Consider the following 12654-nt stretch of genomic DNA (forward strand, 5'->3'; position numbering starts at 1 on the left):
AACATATTGTCTACTTATGGGTAAAAAAAAAAAAAAAAAAAAAAGGAAAAAACAACAAACAAAATATTTCTTTACATAGTGACCCCTTGTTACTCAAAGGAAATGTATTACTGTTGTCATGTTTTGGACCCTGTAAATCTGATGCAAATCTGATATTGACAAACAACTATCCTGTGCTTGTATTTCTATGTATTTTTTAGCATAGCTGTTGGTTGTATTTTAAACACACCCCCCTGGAATGATTCCTGCTGTTTATTGGTGTTAGCAACCTCAAGCAAAGTTTGCAAGATGTGAGCAATTCCACCTTTGCAATTTATTCACCCCGCGCTTCATGCTCGAATGACAGCTTGAGTAAACTGAACAGAACATTTGGCTTTCAAGAGGCATGATTCCAGAAGTGAGGGCAAATTGCAGTACTGCCTGTTGCCATTTCTCCTGGAGGGAGGTAATGACCACCAACGGCTTGCCACCCCAGCAGGATGATGGATGAACCCTCCATGGAGAGGATAGCACTTTATTAACCTGCCAAAAATAAGCTGTTTCACAATCTTCATGTGAAAATCTTTTATGAGGGTAATGTCTTCTAGAGACAGCCCCCTGATGATCTCCAGATATCTGGATACTCATCTACTGGTGCAAAGAAGACTGCCACCTGTTACATGGCACAGAGGTTGCTCCGTTGCCTGCCCACATTTGTTCTAAAAGTTGATTTGACAAAAGCATGGATAATAAAAAGGATGCAAGGATTTCATTTGAGTTCAGCTCTCACAAACCCAGTTATTCATCCTGCAACTGGCTGCTTGCATTGGTATATATGAGAAGTCTTCTATTTGTAATGTATTTATGGCAACTGCAGGAATACATTTTCCCCTCACTATTCCTTTCAGATTTTCAGATTTCATGTTTACCAGCTGTCCAGACATATGTCATTCCCTCTCTCTTGATCCCCTTACCCTGGCTCACTCTATGGCTCCAAAAAAAAAAAGAAGAAGGGAAAAAAAAAAAAGGTACTTTTGGAGTTAGCTGTGACAGTTTCTTGTTCAGATTATTGGGAAATATCAAAGGAAATAAAATATTTTAAATAGTCCCCTTTGAATGTTCCACTTAACATGACTAATCTGCCTTTTATAATTAGGTAATTAACATTATTTCTTTTTTTTTTTTTTAGTGTTCTTAACATACAAGACAGGGTAAAAGGCATGAGAAAGAGCCATCATTTTTGAGGATGGTTAACACTATCAGTGTTATAGATCTCTAATATGCAATCTCTTGCTGCTAACATCAATACACACTCACAGTGCACCCAGTGATGAAGGAACTGTTGCTGTGTATGCTATGAATGTATATAAGGGATAATTTATTTTCTTTTCTGTCTTTTTTCCTTTTGTTCTGTACTAAAGAAAAAAAAAAAAAGAAAGTGATATGAAACCACAGAATCAATGCTGATGTATCACATTCTGCTTCTGGCCTGAATATATAAAAATACAAAGAAATTCTGTGTTAAAGCTGCAAATTCCCTCCTTTACCATGCTGTCTGAGTACTGCAGGGGGCTAGGGCAGTGTGAAAATGCAGCTCCATGCTTGGATATTAACTGCCTTGCACATGGGTGCAAAAATCATTACTGATACCTAAGGATATTTTTGTATGCTGTAGTAGATGCTCTGTGATTCTATGGCAAAAGTGTTGAGGGGTACCTGAAGTGCACCTACTTGGTTGTTTTCTTTGGCTCCAGTAAAGAGCCTCTCGTTTGCTTTTGAGATGGACTAAATTTGTTTCTTGATTATGTCTGGTTCCGCATTAAGAGCAAAAGGATGCTCTGAATATCCCTTCCCTCCAGCTTCTCCAGTGGTATTCAGAGTGGCAAATAAGTATTTAATAAGGAAGCTTATTAGTAGCGCTATCATAATAATAATAACAATAAAAGAAATGAAGAGGTGACAAAAAATAAGAGAAAGGACTGGAGAAATGAAAAGGAAATGAAGCTGTGGTTTGGCTTCCTCTGCCTTTTCGTTTGAAAGATGGTAAATCTAAAGGACCAGCACAGATGAAAACCAAGACTGAATGTGGGTGAAGAAAGCAGTTTTAAAATCTGTGCAAGCAGGGATGAAACAGCTCCTGGAGAGGAAGGCACCGCAGCAAACAGCTCCATTGAACAAGAAAGAGAAAAGGAAGGGGCAAGGGCACAGATGAAAGGGAAGATGAAACCTGGTGAGAAGGCGAGGGGACTGCCACACACGCCAGGTAAATGAGATTTCTCAGTGCCTTCACCTCCCACATGGCAGGGGCAAACAGCAGCGGTTTGAAGAAGACACCCAGCCCCTCTCTCTCTTTTCTGTCTTCTCAAACATACACACGTTTTCACATGTGTTAGTGGGCATAGTGGGGATGGGTTGATGGTTGGACTTGATCTCAGAGGTCTTTTCCAACCTTAATGATACTATGATTCTATGTTTGTTCACCTTTCCACTGCCTATTCCACTACTTTTGCTGGGTGGACTTCCTATCTACCCTCAGCACAGCTCAACATGCACTTTCTAGAAAATAAGGCTTTTATAACCAACTTATCTCATTTTTTTTTTTTCCATCCTTTAAGAAACACTCATTTAGAGAGAAGGGGATGGTGAGCTACAGCAGATTCTGCTGCTAAATACATCCATGCTCATTCTCCCTCATATTCAGCCTCTGTATTCATGCCTATTAGGACAAAACGTATCTGAGGTATTTTTGCTGGATCCAATTTATCTTCATGCACGGAGGTTATACTTTTCCTTGACCTGCTCAACCCATTCTAATATTAACAAATTGAGCATTTATATGGGTTCCTTTCCAAACATGAAGTTGATTAGGAATTTAGGAAATGCTGGTGATTTAGAGATTAACCTTTTACAGAATTACTGACATAAACCAGAGCTATTATGCTATTAGAATCTGTGTAAAAGAAAGCCAACAGAAAAGCATATTTAAAGCCACGTAAAAGACTTTCCATCCACCAGTTTACTTCTTTTTTACAGCAGATAAATCTGATGAAAGGAAAGGAGTGAGTGCAATCCACCTCTAAAGTTATCTAGAGGGAAGCAAGGCTATAAAAATATTACAGAAACCAAGCAACAATCTTCTGCTGGCATGACAGAGCCTGTAATCGGGTGGGTGGCTGTGAAGAGCCAAGCTGAATGCTGCAGAGCACTGTAATTTTATTGCAGTGTGGCTGCTTTAAAGCAAACCCATTTGCAATGAAATCTGTACTTCCGTGAGAACATGGCAATTGTTTTTGTTATAAAGATAACGTCACTTGTTGGCATTCAGAAGCAATTATTCAGCCTTTAAGCCAATTACTGCTCCAACTCGCCTTTGCTGGTGTGACAGTTGGGTGAGAGAGGCAAATGTAGCAGGCTGCAGTGGCTAAAGAACAGCATCGTGTGCGCCTGTGCTTGGCAAACAGCACATGCTATGCTGCTAAGGCACTTTTTATTTTAAACCATTTTGCTGCTCTCGTGTTCTTCACATCCTCACGCAGTAACTACAGCCAGAGATGTCCTTCAGCATGGGTGCTATGGGAACCCGACCGATCCCGTGCCGTGACTGAGCTAACAAAGCCTAAACCCGATATTTCAAAGGTAATAGGTGAGTATAAAAATCGACTTCATCACTGAATTACCATTTTGAGCACAGCAGATTTATCTGATTGGCATGCTTGGAAACTAAGCTCATCCCCTGCAAAATTTGTTCTGGCCTTTTTTTCAGACGCGCTCTTGTCCTAATTGCAAACCAGAGCACGGCGCCGGAGAGAGGACTTAAAATTGTATTTTCAGTAAAATCTGAGATTTAAAAAAAAATAAAAAATGCACGGACATATCAAACTGATTAAAAGGGCTTATCCAATGAAGGTGATGCAGCTTGTATATAATAAATCTCAGTAAAGCAGCACACCTCTGTACCCTAGTGGTTACAAAGAGGTATGAGCAAGCATCCTAATAGCTGAGGTTCTCAGAATGAAAACAGATTGCTGAATATCCTTTAAAATACATTAATTCCCTCTAATTTTTTATCCCAGCTTAACCATTCTCTCATTTTCCATTCCCAGAATTTCACAAGCAGAGTGAATCAAAGGTTGGTGGGAGGGACGCCCTGAAAATCCCAAACTAAACTGCAAGAACAGCCCGCAGCTGCAGAATTCCAGAGATTTGGATTCCTTTATCAGCTGCCAGCCTTGTGAAACGCATCTGCAATCAAACCTGTTTGCAAGCTGAGAGCAAATCATGCTCCTGGGAGTAAACCCAAACCTGCCTCTAACCCAATGCCTCTGCTGACAGTTTGGCTTGCCAAAAGGTCTGGTAAATACTAAAAAAATATATATATATATATCTCTATATAATAATAATGAGATAAACAACCTTGGGATTTTTTTGCCCCTTTTTTCAAACTTTGCTCCATCCTAAAATTCATGTTGACAAAGAACTGACTTCTCCAATCCAAATTATTTCCCAAAGAAATTTTCCGACAGCAAACAGAAATTTGTGGCTGCTGCTTAAAGGTTTGCAATCTTCATACTAAAGAGGCAACCACATGTCAAATGTTTACTTTTATTTCATGTAAATATCACTCCATATTGGACATTCAGTATTTCTCTGCCTGCATATGCAACTGCCTTCATCTTCACAGCCATTTCTGCTGTCAGATGAATTCCCCAAACAACTGGTTGTGATGAATTTAACGTCTAATTGCTGTAAGCTAATAAAGTGATTGTGAGTCCTATGGCCCTGACCATAAAGAAATGATGGAGACAGTAAATGAGTAGAAGAAATGCATCAGAAGTTCACTCTGGAGAAGGAAAAAGGGGAACCCTCTAAACCAAAAGACACTGCATATGGTGAGGCTTAGGGCTGCAGAAGGTGAAGGGCATTGAGCATCAGCTGCAGAAAGGTGAATTACACAAGACACAGGAAAACTGTGCTTAAAAGAAAAGGGGACAGGTGCCCACAGCAGGTGAATCAGGAAGAGAATGAGGTTATAACCAACATAGGAGACACTCAGGGGATAGCAAATACTGTGGCAATATTTAATGACATACTGAGAACAAACAAACAGCAATTCATGAAGTCCAATTAAACCAGATCCTGAGCTTATCTCCCTACTGTCATGTTTTTGTGCTTTGGTGGTGGTGGTGGCTTTTGGGGGGGTATATTTTTAATAATCTAACTATTTAATTATCTGTTATCTGTGATCTTTATCAACAACATCTTTATCTATGACATATACAGTGGGATCAAGTGTACCCTTAGAAAGTTTGCAGATGGCACCAAGATAAGTGCTGCGGTTTACATCACAAAAGGAAAGGATGCCATCCAGAGGGACTTGATAGGTTTGAAAAGTAGGCCCATGTGAATGAAATAAGGTTTAATATGGACAAGAGGGGAAATTTAGGTTAGATGTTAGGAAGAAATTATTTATTGAGAGGGTGGTGAGACAAAGGCACAGGCTGCCCAGAGAGTCACAGAACAACCAAGGTTGGAAAATACCTCCAACATCATTCAAACCAACTGTCCACCTACTACTAATATTTCCCTACTAAACAGTGTCCCTTAGTACAGTATCCAAAGAAGCTGTGGATGTCCCACGCTTGGAGGTGCCCAAGGCCAGACTGGATGGGGCCCTGGGCAGCCTGATCTGGGGGGTGGTACCCAGCCCATGGCAAGGATTGGGGCTGCATGGGCTTTAAGATCCCTTTAAATCTAAGCCATTTTACAATTCTATGGCTATGCACAAAACTGGACCTTTGATTTTTGTTTTATGTATAAATATGCCAAATCAATAGTTGTACTTCTTTGATGGGCAGCATGTGCAGGTTCAACTAAATTCTATTCTATTGGTTTTATGCATATAGTTCTCTGATTCCAGCAACTGTTAGGGATTACAGAGTTATTCTAGGTAGCAGAAAAAAAGATCTTACCAAAAATGTCCCCCTAAGTTGTTTTTTGAAGTCACATTTCATGTCTTTCATAAAAAAGGGAGATGAAAAGTTCCCCATTTTTTTTCTCTAGATATGTTTTCCTGTTATGAAGCACAACCTAGCCCCAATCTGTCATTTTTCATTAGCAAAGGAGTCAAGTTATGGCTGTTAATGACAACTCTTAATGAGAATTTGATGAATAAGTTCTGTAAAATCAAACTTGAAACAAACACTAAAATCTACATCAAACCTATTGTTTTCAAGTGAGTGAGATGTTAGTAAATGGGAAATAAAACTTACAGCTTTTAAAGAAACAATCTAGTGCATTTAAATTGGCAAATCATTAGGACAAAATGGTATTTACCAAGGTTAAAAACAACAACAACAACAAAAACTGAAACAACAAAAAAGAAAGTGCAAAAATAAAGTGGAGGAGCTGCTAAATATGCAAATTTCTAGTAAGTGTAGCTGTTGCACTAAATACTTACCCTATCTTGAATCTGAATTGAGATTATCCTAATGGACTGATAAATCTTAAGCAGTAGCTTTTAAGTTAGTTTAAAGATCCGTTAAGGTCTGTAATATCATACAAAAGGGATAAATTGACTGGGCTTTTGTGGAGTAAGGGCGAGCTTCTCTATTATCCATTATTTCTTGCATTCCTTAACTTTGAGACTGCCTTAAGTGACATAAAAGCAGAAAATTTTCTATCTGAATGTCCAAAGATCTTTTTAACAAGCCCATCTGAAAGATATTCAGGCTCCCATAAGCAAGACAAGCTCCACGACCATAGAAAACTAGCTAGGCACCCAAAGCTACAGTGACTTTTTACTCAGTACAGCAAAACAGGGAGTGCAGCATGCTCCCAAGGCCAGGGTTGCTGAATCATCCTGGCAACAATCAGGAAATATTTGACAATGCTTTTCAAATGACAGATTACTTATGCTGCAAAAAGTAATGAAAATCAGGAAGATGTGCAGACGGACTTCCAAAACCTGAAGATTGCATAAGATTTGATGGATGAAATTCTCAATTGTCAAATACAAAGCAAAAGACGCAAATAGAAGGAAAGCTGTTCATGCATGCTGTAAAAATGTAAGTTATATGCAGTAATTAAACAACTATTATTCTGGATATTGCATTGAAAATCTCTGCTCAGTGTGTGGAGAGTTAAAAAAAAAAAAAAGGAGAAAAAAAAGAAAGGTTAAATAATATCTAAAATGTATGCACAAATGAACAGCACTTCAGAAATTAAATAGACTGATATTACTCTGCCTTCTGTTAGAAAATCATCTCTAGCTCTGTTAAGCATAAGCTATGAAAAGCTATAAGCGGGTGATAAAGATAAGCTGCTGACAAGTAAAAGGAAGAAGGATTTGGGAAAGTTTTCGTAAAAGGAGAGGTGCAAAGAACCTGGGCATTCGGCTAAAGCACAACAGCAAAACGTGTACCCATTCCCCCTCTAGTGGCCAGTCCACACAAGGTTACTGCAAAAAGAAAAGCAATACACTGGCAATTGATTTTAAAGCAAACACATAAAGCAAACGCACACCTGCTCTTTCTCCACTCACAACGTTGTGCGACTTCAAATTATATTACTGTTATTGTGCTACTCCTCATTAAACTGCCTGCTGTATTCCTTCCTGGTTGCTTGTCATTAGTCAGAGCCAAAGCTGGTTTGCAGCAGAGGTAGGATTTTGTGATATGCTCATCCTAACCTCCAAGAGAAGGATACGGAGCGTGATAGGGGCCTGTGTACACTTTAGCAACAGAAATATTCATAAAGTAAAGAAAAATAAGCTTTGGAACACCTTGTACAAGATACTTACAAAAATAGGCATTAAGAAAGGAACGGTTGTATAGAAATGGGAACAGGGAACTAATTGAGTCCATCTACCTTTAATATCTTTTGGATTAAAAGACGGTGCTCCTTTAGGAACAGTGGCTGGGATGAGGCACACTGTGGGGTGGACATGGCCTTTTTCAGTGCCCAGCCATGGCCATATACACGTGGAGAAGTCGAGGCTGGAGGAGACCCATCCAACCCCACGTTTGCAATACACACAGGTTATCCTTGCTCTGATAGTGCTTCCTCTATCTTCTATAGGACATCATTTAAAATGATTTTAAAAAAAAGAGACATTTTTACCCATTTCTCTGCATAACGCAGTGTAACAGGCCATGTTTTGTTTCCATCTTTTAGCAGTCCTACCCAAGCACTTCTGTGGACCAAAGGAGATGCTAAACTGGATGAACAAAGAGGGGCTGCTGTGGAATGAAAAGAGCTGTGCTCTGATTCTTGAAGAGATAATGCCAAACTGCTCATTGGGATTATTTGTGTTTCTTCTTTAATCTCCTCTCTTTCACAAAAAAAAAGAGAGAGAAGAAACCTGGTGGCTTGGAGCAGAAATGAACACTATTTGGTTGCATTCTCAGGGAGCCTGCTATGTCCTCAAGCTAATAATCTCCATGTAAAGGTTGTGGTTCATTGGAAAGGCAAGAAATACCATGGGATTATGTTTTTCTCTTGTAAAATCTTTCTACCATTTAAGTTTTTCAACTTCTGCTTCAAACATCATCCTTAGGAGTGTGTTGTTTTTTTTTTTTTTCCCCCAGTATATATTAATTAGTGTATGGGACAGACAGACAAATTAAGTAACCCCTTCTACAAATGATTTGTGAAGAAATTACCCAAGAACACATTTCTGATTAAAGCTCATAACACACCAATCACACTTGTAAATAACTGAATAAATAAATTCACACTATATGTTATTGCACTGCTTTTTTATGGGTTGTTCTGAAATTACAAATTAACCATCGTAGGCTGTGCCTTTCTGTATCTTACAGTGGCTTTTGGTGAAGATAAATTCTAGTTTAGAAGGAGCTCACAGCTGGCATTTTCATGTTAATTTGAATATGTTGTTACTAATTTGTTCAACTGAAACTAAGGAATAACACAATAAACAAGGCACAGTTTGACTTCTCACATCTTAAATTAAAAAAAAAAAAAAAAAAGAACCCATTTCCAACGTGTCTTAATAATTTTACCTAATTAAAAATATTTAGAAAACAGATTATTCAAATGATTTGTACATAGTAACGTGAGCAATTTGCTCTTCCAGCATAAAATGAATTCATTACTATCCACAGTCAGAGCAAATCTGATAGTCTATCCTTTAGTGATGCAACTTCTGACAACAGTTGTATTTTAATATTCACTGTCAAGACAGTTTCAAGGTTAAGAATATAAGGAACTTTACAGACAGTAATAAATAGACAAAATGCAGTTGAATACCATTAGGATGGGCATAGGGTAGGAGTAAAAGCACACAGAGAAATCTAAAGACAACCTGCTGAATGTGGGAAGGACGCATCCACATTGACCCACCAAGGACATCTACTTTTCCACCAACACTTACAGAGAGGCACGTTACAGAAAGTGAGGGAATTACAGAATTAATCACAAGAGAATGGCTTGGAGCAGTTGGTTGAGCACATCATATTGGGTGAATACTTCTTACCTATTACTTAACAGTAATAATAAGCCTATTCATAAATATATTTTCCCAGATTTCTTGTCACAACAGACAAAATGCAATCCTTGACCTTTAGCTAATGAACCATACGTTCCTACAGATTTAAGAAATAGGGGTCCTTCAGAATGACATCCTGATGTATGCTGTGATTTACTTTGAATGACATTACAGGGGTAAATTAAATGCCAGGTTCCAGACTAACTCATAGGTTTTTAATTAATAACATGAGCAATTCTTTTTGCATTACAGATAACACATTTTACAAACTACCAGAAGCGTTTTTATTACTAAACTTATCTCAAAGGCTCTCTCCCAGTGTCTGCCTCAATAAAATAAAATAAAATCAATCATAATTGCAATGGTGGATCATTTTTCCCTTCATGAAAATTAAATATTAAAAGCCATTTAATTAAACTGTACGATAACTGAATGACTTTAAGAATTCAAACGAAGGATGCTCTCCCCAGGTGATGAAATGTGACATAGGAATGTTTTGCCACAGGGAAACAATCCTGAACAAAGTAAGCTATTCTGAGCAGGCATTTGTAAACCAACTCCTCTGTGACAAGGTCATCTCTTGATAATTTCAGTTACAAACTTTTACCTTTGTCTGTCTGATACACACAGAATGACAGCACAATCTTCAGGCAGGCCACATGTTCTGAACAGTAAAACTGCGATTCTGTTTGATATTCTCACCTACTTTAGTAAAAAAAAGGAGCAAGTTTTGTGTGAACTACCTGCTTCAAGTGTACCTAACACTATTCTGTTTACATCATTAAATCAGTTTTGCCTCAGTTGCAGCTCTAAAATACATAAGGTATGCATGTCTTCCTTGCAAACTCTGCAAGACGTTCGACTCTACTTAAAGAACTCTTTCCAATCAGGAATAAACATTGGGAAAAAATTATTTTGTTTTTAAATGCTCTATGTTGTTTTTTTTTTTATCCTATTTCATTGGTTTTATCTAAAATAGAGCTAACTGTGCATTAGTCTGCCTTTCCCCTTGATGAGTTAAAAGGAGAAAGTATCTTTGCATTTCTAAAGTAATTTAAGTATTTTATGACTGTATTCTGTTTCCAGAGGATTAAAGTAGAAATTTCACTGCCAAAAGAGAAAGAAAATAGATTTGCAGATGTAGCAATCTTGTAAAATCCAGAATTCTGAAAAAAAAAAATTCACATTTTCATCAAGAAAAAGAATAATTCCCCAAACTGTCGCTTCCTACAGAGATTAAAAGGACAATGGTACAACTCCTACGTGACTGCTTTCAACTGCCTATAACAACAGACCATTTTCAGTTCCACTCATTTGTTTGTGTGCTTAGGATTATTTCACTCCTGTCTTTCGATTTGTGTATTTGTTGATGCTAGGCATTTCTTTTTCAAGGTGAATACAATCTTTTTTACTTAGAGCTGTGAGAAAAAGAACGGGTCCATCACTACAAAGTAAAGCATCAATTGGGATTAAAACTGTAGAAATCACATTTTTTGAAACTCTTGCCAACTACATAATGATGCCCAAATTGACTTTGTGCCAGGTGGCTTTGGCTAACAGATGGAATGGTGTATTTTTTTCACTCTTCATAAACCAAGCTCCATTCCAAATATTGTGAGCCAGAAGTATCTAAATTAATGATTGACAGTTACATATGCCTAATAATTAATTAAACCCTAACTACAAATTGCATTGGGTCCTTGGAACACTTAAGAGAAAAGAAAATGTACAATGGTGTCTTTACAGCAATATCTTGAAATCAGGGCAACTAAAAATAATGGTATGAGAAGATGCAGTACAGACAATAGAGTTTTTGTGGCAAGTGTCTTAGAAATGCCTAAAACAGGAACATTTAAAATTGTTCCAGTAAGACTGTTTTTCCAAATCCCAAATCTCTCCAAACACTTACTAAAATCAACCAGTAGTTGTGACCAGACCTAGTGCATGTATGATTGTGTCAACTAGTAATGAATACAACAACAACAAATCCAGCATAGTCTCAAAGCATTGGGCTTCCAGCTTATAAGATTAACTGTGTTGAGGATGCATTTCAGATTGATGAATGTGACAAGTTATCAGCCGTTTTCATGCTTGAAACTAAAAGGCACAAGTAGTCTACAGTGGAACTGATCTCCTCCCATTAAGTATTTCCCTAAACATCTGCAAACATCACTGATTTTCCAGCCCATGCAATGACCCTCAACAAAATCTCTTGAAGCTGAGAATAACAATGAATCCATTTTCCCTTCTGCCACGGGAAAATAGCAATTAATTAAAAAAAGGACAACAACAACAAACGCACAAAATGAGAGAAGCTTTTTGTCATAATATATTAATAACCCTATTTCTCCTATCACAAAGCTGTGCCAGAAACACTGATTTAATAAGCACAGCAAAGCAATTACCATGCAAATAGTAGTAACCAGTAATTTATTTATTTATTTATTTTTAGTAAAGTCCTTGTTTTGGCTAGCAGACCATAGTAGCAGATCCCAATAAGGTCAGATAATTGCTAGATATTTCAAATGTCCAGGTAGCTATGACACCAAACATATGAAGCAACAGTTTTTGCACAAGTCTGTTGGTCTCCTTGCAACTTCAATCATGGACAACTGAAGGAGATAACAGAGGAACAACTCAGACAGCAAAAAGGGAACTGAAGCAAAGACGGGGAAAGTATTTAGGAAAGTGCTCTTTTGTCAGTGACACTAGCTAAAATTACACTGCAAAATAATGCAGGTTTTAAGCCTCCTATTAGGAAATAGCACTCCCACGCTAACTCCTTCCTTTGCCCCAGTCTTCGTAAGAAACATTTTATTTGGAGTAACCAACTCAATTATTTTAAGCAACATACAACCATCTATCTATAGCACAGAACTGAAAACTCGCATAGATTATGCTGAAGTACATGTTCAGCTTTACAAGTTGCCTGATGATTTTCTTGTCCTGGACTGGAGTTATACGATCTTGCCTAAATCACTTCATTTCCTAGTTCTTCATTTCACTCACAGAAAATCTCACACCAGCGTGCTGTGACACTATGAACATCTATTCTATAGTGAATGGTCAAAATATGACTGTTAGCTTTCCTTCAGTACAATACAGTAAGTGATAGGTGATATCTTTGGTGATAGATGGAGGATTGGACTGGATGTTCTAAGACATCTTTT

General features: G+C 37.8%; 1 protein-coding gene and 1 long non-coding RNA gene across 4 annotated transcripts in view; one reads left to right on the forward strand and one right to left on the reverse strand.

Moving 5' to 3' along the window:
• The window catches only part of CTNNA2 (catenin alpha 2), a 465672-nt gene that overhangs the window by 157282 nt on the left and 295736 nt on the right, over window positions 1–12654 (reverse strand). The window lies entirely within an intron of this gene.
• On the forward strand, window positions 3028–8875 carry LOC149918327 (uncharacterized). The gene is made up of 3 exons (XR_016466251.1): window positions 3028–3622; window positions 4083–4327; window positions 8152–8875. It is a non-coding gene; the product is annotated as an uncharacterized LOC149918327 (long non-coding RNA).

Source organism: Phasianus colchicus, chromosome 4, assembly GCF_987193195.1.
Source record: "Phasianus colchicus chromosome 4, bPhaCol1.hap1.1, whole genome shotgun sequence".
NCBI lineage: Eukaryota > Metazoa > Chordata > Aves > Galliformes > Phasianidae > Phasianus > Phasianus colchicus.